Source organism: Hylobates moloch, unplaced genomic scaffold (assembly GCF_009828535.3).
Source record: "Hylobates moloch isolate HMO894 unplaced genomic scaffold, HMol_V3 SCAFFOLD_5, whole genome shotgun sequence".
In the NCBI taxonomy this organism is placed as follows: Eukaryota; Metazoa; Chordata; class Mammalia; order Primates; family Hylobatidae; genus Hylobates; species Hylobates moloch.
Window position 1 is genome coordinate 150,467,234 of NW_026652280.1, and position 16,806 is coordinate 150,484,039.

The 16,806-nt window shown below is 40.1% G+C and overlaps 1 protein-coding gene and 1 pseudogene across 4 annotated transcripts in view; one reads left to right on the top strand and one right to left on the bottom strand.

Annotated features, from left to right (window-relative positions):
• Window positions 1-16,806, top strand: part of SLC44A5 (solute carrier family 44 member 5) — a 392,569-nt gene that overhangs the window by 23,619 nt on the left and 352,144 nt on the right. The gene's annotated exons all lie outside the window — the stretch shown is intronic.
• LOC131383555 (large ribosomal subunit protein eL29-like) lies at window positions 9,701-14,692 on the bottom strand (annotated as a pseudogene).

A 16,806-nucleotide genomic window follows, 5' to 3' on the forward strand; every position in this document is an offset into this window, starting at 1 on the left:
TTTGGTTGCTTGTGCTTGTGGGATATTGCTCAAGAAATTTTTGCCCAGACCAATGTCCTGGAGAGTTTTCCCAATGTTTTCTTGTAGTAGTTTCATAGTTTGAGGTCTTAGATTTCTTTAATCCATTTTGATTTGATTTGTGTATATGATGAGAGATAGGGGTCTAATTTAATTCTTCTGTATATAGATGTCCAGTTTTCCCAGCACCATTTGTTGAGGAGAATCTCTTTCCCCTAGTATATATTCTTGGCACCTTTGTTGAAAATTAGTTCACTGTGAGTGTGTAGATTTCTTTCTGGGTTCTCTATTCTGTTCCATTACTCTATGTGTCTGCTTTTATGCCAGTACCATGCTGTTTTACTTACTGTAGCTCTGTAGTATAATTTGAAATCAGGTAATGTGATTCCTCCAGTTTTGTTCTTTTTGCTTGGGATAGCTTTGGCTATTCTGGGTCTTCTGTGGTTTCATATAAATTTTAGGATTGTTTTTTCTATTTCTGTGAAGAATGTCATTGTTATTTTGATAGGGATTGCACTGAATCTGTAGATTGCTTTGCATAGTATGGACATTTTAACAATATTCATATTTTTCAATTTTTTGGTGTCCTCTTCAATTTCCTTCATCAGTATTTTATAGTTTTCATTTTAGAGATCTTACATTTCCTTGGTTAAATCCTAAGTATTTAATTTTATGTGTGGCTATTATAATTGGATTACTTTTTAAATTTCCTTTTTGCATTGTTCACTGTTAGCATATAGAAATGTTACTGATTTTTTATGTTAATTTTGTATCCCGCAACTTTATTGAATTTATCAGCTCTAATAGTTTTCTAATAGTCTTTAGGTTTATCCAAATATAAGATCATATCATCTGCACACAAGGATAATTTGACTTCTTCCTTTCCAATTTGGATGCCCTTTATATTTTTCTCTTGTCTGATTGTTCTAGCTAGGACTTCCAGTACTATGTTGAATAAAATGTTGACAGTGGGCATCCTTGTCATGTCCCATATCTTAGAGGAAAGGCTTTTGGTTTTTCCCCATTCAGTAGACACTAGCTGTGGATCTGTCATATGTGGCTTTTATTCTGTTGAGTTGTGTTCCTTCTATCCCCAGTTTTTGGAGGTTTTTTTTTTTTTTTATCATGAAAGGATGTTGACTTTTATAAAATGCTTTTTTCAGCATCAATTGAAATTATCATATGATTTTTATCCTTCATTCTGTTGATATGATGTATCATGTTGCTTGATTTGCATATGTTGAACCATTCTGGCATCCCAGGGGTAAATCCCAGTTAGTCATTATAAATGATCTTTCTAGTGTATTGTTGAGTTTGGTTTGCTAGTATTTTGCATCAATATTCATCAGAGATATTGGCCTGTAGTTTTCTATTTTTGACTTGTCTTTGTTATCACCATGATACCAAAACCAAAAAAGGACATAACATAAAAAGAAAACTACAGAACAATGTCCCTGATGAACACAGATGCAAAAATTATTAACAAAATACTAGGTAATCAAATCCAACAGCATATCAAAAAGTTACTCCACTGTGATCAAGTGGGTTTAACCACTCTATGTTTTTTGATTGGAGAGTTTAGTCTATTTACATTTAATGTTATTGTTAAGTAAGAACTTACTCGTGCCATTTGTTATTTGTTTTCAGATTATTTTGTGGTCTTTTCTTCCTTCTTGTCTTCCTTTAGTGAAGGTGATTTCTCTCACTTTCTCCCACCTTAGGGGGAGACTCATAGAGGTACAACATTGTTAGTCTTGGATAAGATTCAGGAGAATTCTCTGGATTACCAGGCAGAGACTCTTGTTTATTTCCCTTACTTTCTCCCAAACATACAGTCTCTCTCTGTTCTGAGCCACCTAAAGCTCCTGTGGCCACCACCAGTATGACTGCTTTGAGTCAGTCCTGATGCAAGCCCAGCGCTGGGTCTCTCCAAAGTCCTGCTGGAACTACTCCCTGGCTACTGCCTATCTTCACTCAAGGCCCTGGGGCTCTAAAACCAGCAGGTCGCAAAGCCTGTCTCCTTCCCTTCAGGGTAGTGGGGTCCCCTAAGCTCCAGGTGGGTTCAGAAGTGCTATCTGGGAGTCAGGCACTAGAATCAAAAACCTCAGGAGTCTATCTGATTTTCTATTTATCGTTGCTGAGCTGGCACTCAAACTGCAAGATGTAGTCCTTCCCACTCTTCCTTCCCCTTTTCCAAAGGCAGAACCTCACCCCATAGCCACCACCACCCCTGGCCATGAGGAGTACTGCTAGACTATCAGCCATGTTCCCTTAAGGCCCAAGGACTCTGCGAACGCTGCTTAGCCTGAGACTGGACTCCCCTCAGGGCAGTGGGCTCCTCTCTGCCCCAGGGCAGGTTCGGAAATGCTGTCCAAGAGTCAAGTCCTGGAATTGGGGACCCCAAGAGCCCACTGGTGCTGTATGCCTCTGTGGCAGTGTTGGTACTTGAAACCAGCAAGTCTCAGAGGCTTACCAAGGCCCTCGATGTAGTACCTGGGTATCGCTGCTGGTTATTTAGGTAGTTAGCAGGTGATGAATGCTGGCAAGACTGGATTTTTTCCATTAAGGCAGCAGGTTCCCTTCTGGCCCAGGGTATGTCTAGAATTGTCATCTGTCAGCTAGGGCCTAGAACAGAGCTTCATGATGCTGACCTATCCTGCTGTGGCTAAGCTGGTATCCAAGATGCAAGACAAAATCCTCCTCACTCTTCTCTCTCCTGTCCTCAAGCAGAAGGAAGGAGTCTCTTTTTGAGCCCGGAGCTGAGCAGTCAGGGGTTAGGGGAAGGGTGATGCCAGCACTCCCTTGGCTACCCCAGCTGGTGTCTCAGTACGTCGTGTGCCCCCCTAATCTACTGTCTCTGGGCCTATTTCATCCCTAGGTCTTGCCTACAAGTTGTGGAGTTGCAGTCCTTATGGCCTAGACTGCCTTTCACATTTACTTAGAGACCAAGAGCACTTTGGCGCTAGGTGGTGAGGTTTCCAGGCACTCAAGTTCAGACTGCTGAGATGGACAATTCCCCTCTGGCTAGGGCTAGTTTAAATGCTCTCTCTGCAAGGGGCATCAGCTGAGTTTGATCTGGGTTTTTCTTTCTGCTCTCACAGAACATCACTGAGTTCAATGCCCCCCAATTGCTGTGTTCTCTCTCCCCTAGCACACAGAGATGCTCTCAGCACCACACAGCTGCTGCCAGAGGTGGGGGCAGGGTGGCATTGGTGATTCAGGACTGTTTTTTCTATCTCTTTAGTGCTGCTTTCAGTGATAATGAAGGTAAAACCAGATACTATGTGTGCTCGCCTGACTTTGGTTCTTGGTTCTTATGAGGGTGTTTTTTCTGCGTAGATAGTTGTTAATTGGATATTCTTGCTGGCAGGACGATGGGTAGAGCTTTCCATTATACCAGCTTGCTCTCTCTCTCCATAAATATTCAAAAGTCTAAAGTCCTAAGACAGTTTATCAAACAAATTTCTGATTAGCAAGCTACGCTATGTTGAGTAGTCATTAGAGTTAGAACTACAGAGAGTATTAAAAGTGGGAGAGACTTAAAAATGGTTTAGCTTAACTCCCTTAGCAGATAAGGAAACTTAGGCTCAGGGAAGTTAAACTTACTTTCCCACAGTCACATAGCCAGCACGCTGGCAAGCCTAGATGAAAATTCAGATCTGGCTTTTAGTCCAATGCTGCTTTTTGCCACATATTATGGAATTAGCTCTGTTTTAATGAATGACATGGCAGATTAAGTGGCAGAGGTCTCTCTTTTATTGTCTGGAATTAGAGTATTGTTTGAGAGAGAGAGAGAGAAAGAGAGAGAGAGAGTGTGAGCGTGAATGCAGTTTCTCCAAACTTAACGTTGACTTCTAACTTCTTCTGTGGAAGAAAGGGGTTTTCACTTTGCATACTCATGCCTTAAGCCTCAACCTGAAACTCTAGCATTTCTCTTTGTCGATATTAACTTGTTCCCGTACCTCCTTGAGGTTTCACTTGTTACAATATTTATCAAACTCTATCATAATTGCATGTTTACTTTTCTTCTCTACTAGACTGTAAATTTCATGCCTTGTTCACAGTTATACCTTCAGTGGTGACTAGCACAGTGCCTTTCACTTAGTGTTTCCAATTATTTGTGGAAGAAATAAATGTAAAAAATATTATCTGTTTTTTTTTTAAAAAAAACAGTATGAAGTAAGTATAGGAACCAGGTATCTTATTTCAGGAAGAACAATCCCATGTCTCAATTCAGTTTTCTATCATGCCGGGTACAATGTTCCCCAAATGATTTTTCTTAATATGTTTTAAAAATTTTTGGCTCACGCTTGTAATCCCAGCACTTTGGGAGGCTGAGGCGGGCGGATCACGAGGTCAGGAGATCAAGACCACGGTGAAACCCCGTCTCTACTAAAAATACAAAAAAATTAGCCGGGCGTGGTGGCGGGCGCCTGTAGTCCCAGCTACTCGGAGAGGCTGAGGCAGGAGAATGGCATGAACCCGGGAGGCGGAGCTTGCAGTGAGCCGAGATTGCGCCACTGCACTCCAGCCTGGGTGACAGAGTGAGACTCCGTCTCAAAAAAAAAAATAAAAAAAATAAAATAAAATACATACATATATATATCTCTGGGGGTGGGGAGAAAAAACCCCACATCTTTCCAGAACCTAACCATTTTCTTTCTTTTTTTCGGACTTTTGGATCGGGCAGATATGTGTTCCAATCCCAGCTCTGTGATTTTGGGCACATTACTTAACCTCTTTCAACTTCACTCTTCTTATCTGAAAAAAATGGAGACAATATTACCTACCTTACAGGACTATGGTGAGGATTAAATGACATGACAAATAGCAAAGTCATATATAGTGGGTATTCAATAAATGCTCATTCCATTTCCCCTTCCCCTTTACTCCATCCCTTTCTTTCTCCCTGTCGCCTTCCTCCCCCCCTCCCTCCCTCCCCTCCTTCCCTCCTTCCTTCCTTCCCTTCCTCCCTCCTTCCTTCCTTCATCCCTTCTTTCTTTCCTTCTCGTAACTCCACTTTTTTGGATACGAGAATGCTGCAACATAGTCAAAGTTTACTTTGTCTTACAGCAACGGTGCTCTATCGAGTAAACTACCTTCAGCCTCAGCTTACCTCCGGGACAGCCTCTGTTTTTCTATACTCCTTTTTCTTTGTCCTGTGTATACCCACAAATGACCAGATTTGCCTTCTGGTTTCCCACACTGGCTTGCCTGAAATCCAATTATTCTGCCATATGCCTAACGGTCAACACGTTTTTCACAGCAAGGAAACAGAGAGAGAGAGTGAGAACAGGGGAACCTGCGAGTGCCAGAGACAGTAAAACCTCCAAGAGGTTGTGTTGATTGCAGAAGGCTGTTCCAGGAGCTGTTTCCTCAACTGAAAAGGAAAAAGGGAAGGTCACAACTGGTTGTTTGTCCTGCTCTTGACTGTGAAAGTTGCCATTTCATTATCTTTCAATCAGGCTTTATTGAAAAATGTTTTAAACCAATATTAGACTTAATATATATTTTAAAAGAGGCCTAATGTGCAAAAGAGCTAAGCCACATAACTGAATTAAAGAAAATCATAAAAATTTATTACCAAAACAACAACTGGAGGAAAGGGATCTCTTGACACAGGTGATCTTGTCTAGGCTCAGAAATTGAGGTAACTTGAGAAAGCACTGATGAGGCAGCTACTGATGAGGTTCAGATTAAATGATGAATGAACTGGCCAGGAGTTAAGGAGAAAGTGTTTAAGTGTGTTTGGCTCAGGGTAAGAATACGTTTTACTCCTAATCTACCACTAACTTGAGCCCTTGTGACCTTGAGCCTCAGGTTGCAAAATGTTATCTGTAAAACAAATTGTTATACACGTGTAAGTTGCTGCTATTGATATTCTTTTACTTAAGGCCAAACTTTTGTTTAGGAGGGTGATGGGAGAAGGGTTAGGAACCTTGCTTAATTAGCTCAGCTGCATTCCTCTAATGCTGAGTTTCCCAACCTAGACACCTTTGACATTTTAGGCTGAACATTTTGTTGTCGGTGGCTGTCCTGGGCATTGTAGGATGTTTAGCAGCGTCCCTGACTTTCATTCACTAGATGTTTTTAGGACCCTCTTCAGTTGTGACATACAAAAATGCCTCCTGACATAGCCAAATGTCTTCTGGGGGGCACCAGCCTGCCCCAGCTCTGCATTTTGAGAACTGCTGCTTTAATAAAAGAGCTGAGAGATAACTCTATCTACGTCTAGAGTTTCCCGTGGAGTTACCATAAGACTTAAAAAAAATCACAAAACTTACTCTATTCCAAATTGAGTAGAGTAATTTACTTTATTTCATGCATTCACTAAGCATTTTATTGGCTGTCTGCAGGCACTATGATCTGATTTCTGCCTTCAAGGACTTTGCTTTCTATTAAAGATAGGAAGTAATGCCTTATTGGTCCATTTCAATTCATGGCTGTTAAGTGCAATCATATATCTTAAGTCAATATATGGTATTGTGGAACTGCAAAGGTGTAGTCTTCCCATTCACCCTAGAGGAAAAGGTGTCAGTTAAGGCCTTGTTGAGAAGGGAGTAATCATATGAGACTATATTTCAAGTCATCAAACAAAAAAAAATCAAACTCCAGACATCTAAAATATAGCATTTTGATATTGTATTTTCTGCCTGTCATTTTAAATTTTATATGTACATAATTTCTTAGATATTGTATTAGGGTTCGCCAGAGAAACAGAATCAGTAGGACACACACAGGCAGATACACACAAACACACACACACATATATATACATACAGAAAGAGATTTATAAGGCATTGGCTCTTCTGATTTTGGAGACTGAGAAATCCCCTATCTACTGTGTGCAAACTGGAGACCCAGAAGAGCGGCTGGTGGTATATTCCAGTCTGAATGCAGAAGACTGACAACCCAGCTCAAAAACAAGCAGAGAAAGCAGATTCTCCCTTACTTCTCCTTTTTGTTCTGTTCAGGCCTCTAAAGGATTGGATGATGCCCATCATATTAGGCAGGACAATCTACTTAACTTTGCCTACAGATTTGAATGTTAATCTCATCCAGAAACACCCTCATAGATACATCCAGAATAATGTTTAACCAAGTATCTGGGCGCTCTGTGGACCAGTCAAGTTGACCCATAAAATGAGCCATCACAAATATGATTAAAGTTTTTGTTAGGTAGTGGTTCTCAAAGTGTCATCCCTGGAGCAGCATCACTTGGGAACCTGTTGGAAAGGCAATTCTTGAACTTCCCCTCAGAGCTACTGAGTCAGAAGAAGCTCTGAGGGTGAGGTCTGTCAATTTGTATTCTATGAATCCCCCATTAGAATCATGCTGAAGTTTGAGAACCACTGCTTTAATAATTCACTTATTAATTCTTAAATGTATTGTATAATTTACTGAATAAATATATATAAAATGGGTTTATAAAAGAAGGGTATAATCTATATATTTGTATGTATTAAACATGTGCTAATACATGAAATGCCTTCAGACATTATCTCATTTAATCCTCACAACAGCCCTCAGAGGGAGCATAGTGGTTCTCAGCTGTGGGTCAGTTTCCAAATACACATGAAGTTTAAATGCAATTGTCCAGGTCTTGCCTCAGACCTACTGAATCAGAAACTGTTTGGTTTTTAATATGTGCTGTGATTGAGAATCACTGAAGTGGGCATTCTTTTTGTATATTTTACATACATGGATATTGAGGCTTCGAGAGGATGCATAATTTGACTATGGTTTTTGATATAGTATAAAACTGAGAAAGTATTTCATTAATTTATTTATTCAGCAAATACTTACTGGCATTGGATGATTAATGAGTCTGTCTGACTTTAAAGACTATGCTCCTAATTATTCGGATAAATTCGGTTTATGTGATCTACCAGAAAAAAAGTGTGTTTTTAAGGAGAGAGAAAACTAATAGTTACAAAGTGATTTGCAGTCCTTTTACAAAACATAACAACCTTTCAAATTTTTTAAAATCATTGCTGTTTTACAAATTAGGAAACCAAGGCTGAGTGAGATGAAGTGATTTGTCCAAAATTATACAACCAGGAAGTCCCAGGGTTGAGTGTGGAATCAGGCTTTCTGACTTTCTGGCTATGGAGTTTAGCTTTTTTGAACCACTACCTAATCACACATTTATGTATAAAATTAGAATAAGAAAGATAAGTTATGTGTTATTTGCAGGATTAATTATCTTCCTGATCATTAAATTTACTTAGAAATTGTAAAAACCCCGGTGGGCATGGTGGCTCACACCTGTAATCCCAGCACTTTGGGAGGCTGAGGTAGGTGGATCGCTTGAGCCCAGGAATCCAAGACCAGCTTGGACAACGTGGTGAAACCCCTTCTCTACTAAAAACACAAAAATTAGCCAGGCATTGTGGTGCATGCTACTTGGGAGGCTGAGGCATGAGAATCGCTTGAACTTGCAGTGAGCCGAGATCTCACCACTGCACTCCAGCCTGGGCGACAGAGCGAAACTCAGTCTCAAAAATACTAAACAAACAAAAATCCCAAAACAACCCCCCACAAAACCCCCAAAAGCAAACACAGTATTTATGGTTTGATTTTATGTTCCTAAATCCTAAAGAAAGTGTCAGTGAAGCCATCTTCCAAATATGAGGACTCTAGCTTTTCTAATTAGCTAGTAGAAATACTGACAGTGCGCCGGGCGCGGTGGCTCACGCTTGTAATCCCAGCACTTTGGGAGGCCGAGGCGGGCGGATCACGAGGTCAGGAGATCGAGACCATGGTGAAACCCCGTCTCTACTAAAAATACAAAAAAATTAGCCGGGCGTGGTGGCGGGCGCCTGTAGCCTGGGTGACAGAACGAGACTCTGTCTCAAAAAAAAAAAAAAAAAAAAAGAAATACTGACAGTGTCCTAATTCATTGTTAATGCAGAATACGTTTACCACTTTTACTATGTAAGGGTTTTTATATTCTAGTGTGATACGGTACCTGGACTAGTTTGCCAGTGCAGTGACTGAAACAGATTAATTTATTCACACCAGGAACAATGCAGTTAGGATAGTGCTGCACTGCTCTTACTCCCATGAACCTTTTAATTACCTTTGCCTTATGCCCTTTCCACGTAGACTAGACCACAGAAGCTCAAAAGGACAGTTTCATTGTAAAGGGACAGAGCCATTTGAGGTGAGGCCCTTAAGCCCTTTATTTTGGATCTCTCCTCCCCACTTAGTTGGGTGGCAATTCAGAAAGATAAATTTTCATTTAAGATACTTTATTAAAAAGCCACTTTGAATCTATAAGAACATGTGGAATGGGAGATGTCCTCTTGTCTTAGAATTTGAGACCTCAAAGCTTGGGCATTGAGTGACAACCTCCTCCATACTGCAGACATTGGTGCTGGACCCAGCTCCATAGGAATTACTGAAAATTGGCTGGACCACCAACTGGTCTGTGATCTGCCTCTGGCCTATTCAGACCTCTTTTACAGGGAAGGGAGGCAGATGCTTCCCTCACCACCAAATCACATGTTGGGAAGCCCCAAGAGTACTGCGTGTAGAGGTTATGGTCATCTACAAAATGGTAGAATGTCATCTCAGTCCCTGGCTGGATGTTTGTCCAATTGCAAAAACTAGTGGGGTTTCCCTTTGCATCTAGCTGAGCAGAAAGTGAGTTTTTTCTTGAGAGAAACTGACATGTGACTGTCCATAATTTGAAGCAAAGCGGGATAATAATAGGTCTCTGCTTCTCTTCTGGAAAAGACAAAGGATAGAAAACACAGTAGAGCTGCCTTTGACTGCGGGGCAAGGAGGAAGTAGTCAGCAGTTTGTCAAGCTGCAAGTTCATTGTACTTCCTGTGAGTCAAGTGGACCCTAAGAGGGCTGCCTACTGGGGCAAAGCTGAGGGGCGCGGGTGATTCTGAGCCGTCAGCTAAAGAGCTCATTGTCTATTGCAGGAAACATGTAGGGCACAAGAACTTGTTGAGAGTCTCGCAAGAATCTGCAGATGTACTTAATGAGATCCAGTATTTGGAAGGCTGCTATGACACAGGGCATCTGACAGTCAAATGAGAAGTATAAATTAGCTCCTTTTTTGATCCCTGCCATCTCCCAGGATTCAGAAATGGAAAGGGCAAGGTTGGGGGTGGGATAGGGAGAGAAGAAAGGAGTATAAAAAACCAGAACAGAGTCCTCCCCTGTGTCTTTTCACAGCTTCTCTTCCCCTCACACTGAGTCATTCCCGAGCTGACAGGAGGGGACGCTCCAAATCAAGTATTAGATTAATGCTTTGAGTTAGACAAGATTGAACTTTTTAATACTGGATGACACAATTATTATCATGAAAAGAAATCTGAAGGAGACACTGTCGAGGCTAGAGGAGGAGAGACCTGACAGAATGTTTGAATGCAGTGATGGGAGAAAAATGAAGCTGTTTCCTGATTGCTACCGAGTCCAGCTCATGCAATAATTAATAATGAAGGACCCAGATTCCTTAGCAGATAAATTGTCGAGAAAAGGAAATGATGGGAGGGGATTCTGTTTTCTGAATTATAAACTTAGAAAATCACTGTAGTGAAAGGCTTCATTTAAATAAGAGGCTAAATTAGAACGTTTCCTTGATACCTTCAGACTTTACAAATCTATACTTTTTTGGGGGGGTAGGGGAGGAGTGTTACCCTCAGGTTTATTTGTGCAAATAGCACAGGAGGACACCAGCCCTATGCAGACGGCAGTGCAGGGTGGGTCACACCAGTCCTTCTGTCCTCATATTGGCAGATGGAAATCTCTACTTTGAACCCTTTGTGGTGGCCTGGGCGCCTTTGGGAGCCTGAGCTGGAACTGAAGCTGGAGCTGCAGCCTGGGCCTTGGTTTGATCCTTGGTCTTGGCCTTTGGCCCGCACAGCCTGAGCCCTTTGGCAATGTGGGCATGAGCACGCTTCCCAAGCTTGGAGTGGGCAATGTAGGCAAGTCGATGGAGCTTGTGGCTGACACCCTTTGGGATCTTGGGCTTCACCTCCTTGGGCTTTACCAGGGCCTTGATAGCCTCGGCACGTGCACTCATGGCCTTGGCACTGTTGGCCTGCATATTCTTTCGGCCCTTCTTGTTGTGCTTCTTGGCAAGGCGCATGTTCCTCAGGAACTTGGGGTCCACCCCTTAAGAGATTCGTATCTTTGTGATTGGGGTTTCTTGAGGCAATTTCTGTGCCATATTCGGGACCAGTTGTGTGTGGTGTGGTTCTTGGACTTGGCCATGTCTGCACTGTAACCGGTGGCTCCTGAAGCTCCTGGAAGTGAAAGCTCAGTATCCTTTTGTGTATAACTGGATATCTTGGTCTGTTTGCATTACTGTAAAGGAACACCCGAGGCTGGGTAATTTTTAAAGAAGGAGGTTTACCTGGCTCACAGCAGGCTGTACGAGAAGCATGGCATCAGCCTCTGTTTCTGGCGAGGACTTGGACTGCCTCCAGTCACAGTGGAAAGCAAAGAGGAGCTGCTGCCTTCAGAAATCACAGGGTGCACTAGGAAGCAGAAGATAGGGGAGCGGCAGGTGCTAGGCTCTTTTAAAAAGCAGTTCTCAGAGGAACTAAGAGTGAGGATTCACTCATTTCTGTGATGACAGCACCAAGTCATTCATGAAGGATCTACAGCCATGATCCAGACACCTCCCATTAGGCCCCACCTCCACCACTGAGGATTTGTGGCAACAAATATCAAACAGTACTACCAGGGATCAAGTGTTATTTTGGAATACTGTACCCCTTTCCCACATCATCTCATTCCGTATACATTACTTTTATGAATTATCATAGAAGAGTTTTCATTATATTTCTAAAATTACATTCTCCATTGCTGACAATGCAGCTTTAACCAACAATTGTTGGTCCTGATAGTGACATTAACTATTTGGCATTTTTATACATTTTACCCAGTGGACCATAATGGCTTAAGCCTTTTGAGTAGAAGCCAGTTCATTTAGTTACCTCCACCATTTCTTTCAACCAAGACTCACAAGGAACAATTTTAACAGATTCCATGTTCAATTTTTAGACAATGAGCTTTGGTTTTTGGAAACAGCTTGATCATATAGTATCATATAAATGCTAGGTCCACCTCCAGTTTCTTTTTTAAGATTTTGTCTACTAATGTGAATGGTCTTTGATACTCTTGGTAATGAAAGGATTAAATCATTGATGTCATTATATGTTGAATTTGGCTATTTTCATCAGCCTTCAGGGTCTGGATTGTCTGCCTTTTAAATGGACAAAATGGAGTAACATAATTTGTTTTTAAAAATTTGATTGCCTTAAGATATTTCTAACTTTCTGACATGTGTTTATAGCTAGGCTTTATGGATAGTAGGTATCTGAGAAAGAAAGTATCTTTCCTCCCCACGGGCACTAATTCCATCTTGTAGGTTTTGATTTTTTAAAAAAATCTTCTCTGTGCATTATGCTAAACATATGGGCCCTCTTTCCTTTTCTTTCTTTCTTTTTTTTTTTTTTTTGAGACAGAGTCTTGCTCTGTTGCTCAGGCTGGAGTGCAGTGGCTCGATCTCAGCTCACTGCAACCTCTGCCTCCCAGGTTCTACTGATTCTCCTGCGTCAGTCTTCTGAGTAGCTGGGACTACAGGTGTGGCCACCGTGTCCAGCTGATTTTTGTATTTTTAGCAGAGACAGGGTTTTGCCATGTTGGCCAGGCTGGTCTCGAACTCCTGGTGTCAAGTGATCCACCCTCTTCAGCCCCTAAAGTGCTGGGATTACAGGTGTGAGCCACTGCGCTGGGCCCTAACTTATTATTCTGTTTTGTTCCTATGACTTCTTCAGAAGAACCAACTTTGGAGTGTTATGGCCCTTTCTGCTAACAAACTTGTATATATGGTACTTAGTTTATCTTCCTACCATGAACAAGCAGCTATGGACCTTGTGGTTGAGACAACATAAGACAACACAAATATTTGCACCTGACTCTCAAACCACACATTTTAGAGCTAGTCATATGAGACACCCACCCAATGGTAATTCATTTTTCAGAATGCTGCGTGTTTTACTGCTTGGCTAAGTTCATAAATCCTACAACTTAAAGTTTTGCTTTTTTATTTTTTTTTTGTTTATTTGTAACTAATATTATATCTGGGAACTAGATTTGTATCTTTTGATGCTAAAATATAATATTTTTATTCTATGCTGCAGGTAGTCTTTTTTTATTTTGAGAAGTGCTTAAATAAAAGACTCTGCTGTTAATATTTTATCAATAGATGCTTATGCAGTGTGAGTCCTTCCACAGAGACGTGCTCACTGGATAGTTAACAATTTTCAACTAGTAAAAATATGCATGCAAAATACTATGCTTGCTCCTTACATGCTGAATTATTAAAAACAGCCAAAAATTTGATCTGAGATCTTAAATGCTGACCATTTGTATTATCTTCCTGAATTACTTTTTAAAAAAATCTCCTGGTTGGCAGGTTCAGATAGGCTGACTACTTTGTGTGTGTGTGTGTGTGTGTGTGTGTGTGTGTGTGTAGATAGTTGAATTTTGTTTCTCCAAATCCTCTCTCTTTGTTAAAGAAAAATCTATAGAATCATTTCAGATTTGTTCTTCTATATATTCTGTCTTCTCTAAACCTTATGTATTGAGAAAACTTTTTTATTATCAATTCAAAAACATTCCTAGATCTTAATATATTTTATATGACTCCTACAAGAGGTGTAATCAGTAGGAAAGTTGTCTTTTAAATGCATTGGGCTCAAGTAAAAAGGCTATCCATTTAGAATTCATACTGAAAAGGAATATATTAGTGTAGGGAAGTGAATAAGAGTCCTCTTGAAATATTTTGCTTAGGGACCTAGAACTTATTCTAAGCTCCTGACTTACATTTTATTTATTTATTTACTTGTTTATTTATTGAGACAGTCTTGCTCTGTCACACAGACTGGAGTGCAGTCGTGTGATCACAGCTCACTGCAGCCTTGAATTCCTCAGCTCAAGCGATCCTCCCGCATCAGTCTCCCAAGTAGCTAGGACTGTAGATGTTTGCCTCTATGCCCAGGTAACTGGCTGAAATTTCTGTATTCTGGTCAAGTTCAGCTGATCAGTCACAGGCATTTCCTTGAATTCTGCAGTGTCTTCAGTAGTCATCCAAATGGCACATTTTCCTAGACTGTAACTAACTCATTTTCCTGTTTAATTAATGGTCATAGTTCAGAGTTCATTTCCTGACTGAAACCTCTACTTTCAGCAATTTAAACTGTGGATTTTAATTATTAGGTTAATAATGAGCATTTAGAACTCAAAGACACCAGCTTTTAATCCATATTACTATTATTGATTTGAATGTTTATAATATATGTTCCATTTTAGTATATGTGGTAGATTATGTATGCTAATATTTTCATATTTTAAATGCTGAATGTAGCAGTACAGATGATTTTGTAAGTGACAAATAAAAATTGTATGTATTTTCAGTGTACAGCATATTTTATATATATATATCCATTGAAAATGATTAAATCAAGCCTGATAACATATCTGTCACCTCACACATTGTTTGTGGTGAAAGTATTTAAGATCTACTATATCAGCAATTTTCTAGTATCAATATAGTATTATTAACTATGTTTTACTATGTTGTACAGTAAAGCTCTGGAACTTGTTTATCCTGTCTAACTGAAACTTTGCACTCTTTGACCAACATCTCCCCATCCCTGCACCTGCCCCCACAGCCCCTGGCAACCACCATTCTATGCTCCGTTTCTGCAAGCTTGACTGTTTTAGATTCCACATATAAATGAGGTCACAATATTTGTTTTTCTATGCTGGGCTTATTTCACTTAGCACACTGTACTTCAGTTTTATTAGGATTTCCTTCTTTTTATAAGACTGAATAGTATTCTATTTTATGTCTATCTATCTATCAATTGTCTCTCTATCTCTATCAATCATCCGTTTGTCTATCTTTGGAATTTAAGAAGGTAAAGAGAATGACAAGAGAAAAATATTGGTGTGTTAGATGTTTTTCTGTGCTATTTCAGTTATTAATCACAGAGCTTGAGTGAAATTATTTTAACTATTTATTTAAACTCAGCTTGAAACTTTTAAGAAATCATAAAAAATGAATACAGAACCATATATAAATTATATATCACTAATTTTTATAATTCTTCTTACTCAAAATTTACTTGGGAAAAATATAGAAACTGTATTTATGGATTGTTTAAGGAGTATAAAATATTTATTTAAAAGCTATTAAAAACTAATTTTTAGCAGATCATCTTTAGCGAATGTCTTTGGAGCTTTATAGTCATGAGTTTTTAATGTTAGATTAATTTCATATTAAAGACAAAAGTGAAACATTAAGAAACAAACTGTTTTGAAGCTAATGTAATTTATAATCACAGTATATATTGGAAAGACTTAAAAACTAGGAGAAATTACATAAATGAATATCCTGAGTAAACAACAGCTAACATTTATTGTACACTTAGGATGTGTCATACATTTTTAGGTGTTTTGTACTTATTAACTTATTGAACTCAGTAATGTCCCAGAGTAGGTACACAATAGGATCTGGGGATATACAATGAAGAATCAAACAGAGAAGTAGCTCTGCTCTCAGAGAATTTATATTTTAGGGGGAGAAAACACAAAATAATTAAAATTAATAAATAAAACATGTAGTGTGTTATATGGTGGTGAGTTTTATGGGGGGAAATAAAGGCATAAACAGAAGAAGGGGAGTATGATGTATGAATGTGGTGGTCCTTCATTTTAAGAAGGTATTTAGGGAAGGGCTCACTGAGACTGTGACATTTGAGCAAAGACCTGAACTCGCTGGTAAAGACATCTGGATGTCTGGAAGAAGAAAGGCGCAGAAAGAGGGAATAGCGCGAAGGCTCTGAGGCGGGAGCATGCTTTGCATGTTTGTTTCAGAAGCAGAGTTGCTCATGGCCAGGAGGAGAGCAACTGGAGACGAGGTCAGAAAGTTGATAAAGGGCCTGATTTTGTAGACTTGGGCTTTTATTCTGAGAAATATGCAAAGTTAATGAATAGTTTGAGAAAAGACATTTTAACAGGACTCCTCTAACTACTATGTTGAGAATAGACTGTGGGGGCAAGAGTTAGAAGAGGAGGTCAAGTAGGGTGCTGCTGAAATGGCCCAAGCAAGGACTGTGGTACTTGGATCAGGGTAGGGGTGGAGTGTGGCGAGAAGTTTTGAATTCTGGATATATTTTGAAGATAGGGCCAACAGATATGGCGTCTGAAAGAGAAGAGTCAATGAGATGCAAGGCTTTGCTCTGAATCATGGGAAAAGCATTGGGAAGACAGTGGAAGAAACAGGTTCAGGAAAGGAAGATCAAGAATTCAGTTTTGGACATTTTGGATTTGAGATGCCCATTAGACATCCAAGAAGAGGTAAATCTTCACTACACCTCTGTGAGGTAGTTCCCAGTATTGTCCTGATTGTGCAAACAAAGTAACAGTTTAGAAAGGTTAACTTCTCTTTATTCATCAGCAAGTAACAGAGGCAGCATTCAAGCCTGGGCAGTCTGACATCACAGCCCCTGCTTCTAAGCACCATGAGATCTGCGTCTAAGGATTTCAGGAATGAGTACAGTCGTGTTGATTCATATAGACTTATAATATGGAAAACTCTACCACCTATCAGATCTAGGACTTGTGATAGCTTAGATTAAAATGGCTCTTTTTAAAGGAACATTTAGGCTGGGTGCGGTGGCTCAACGCCTGTAATCCCAGCACTTTGGGAGGCCGCAGCGGGTGGATCACGAGGTCAGGAGATCGAGACCATCT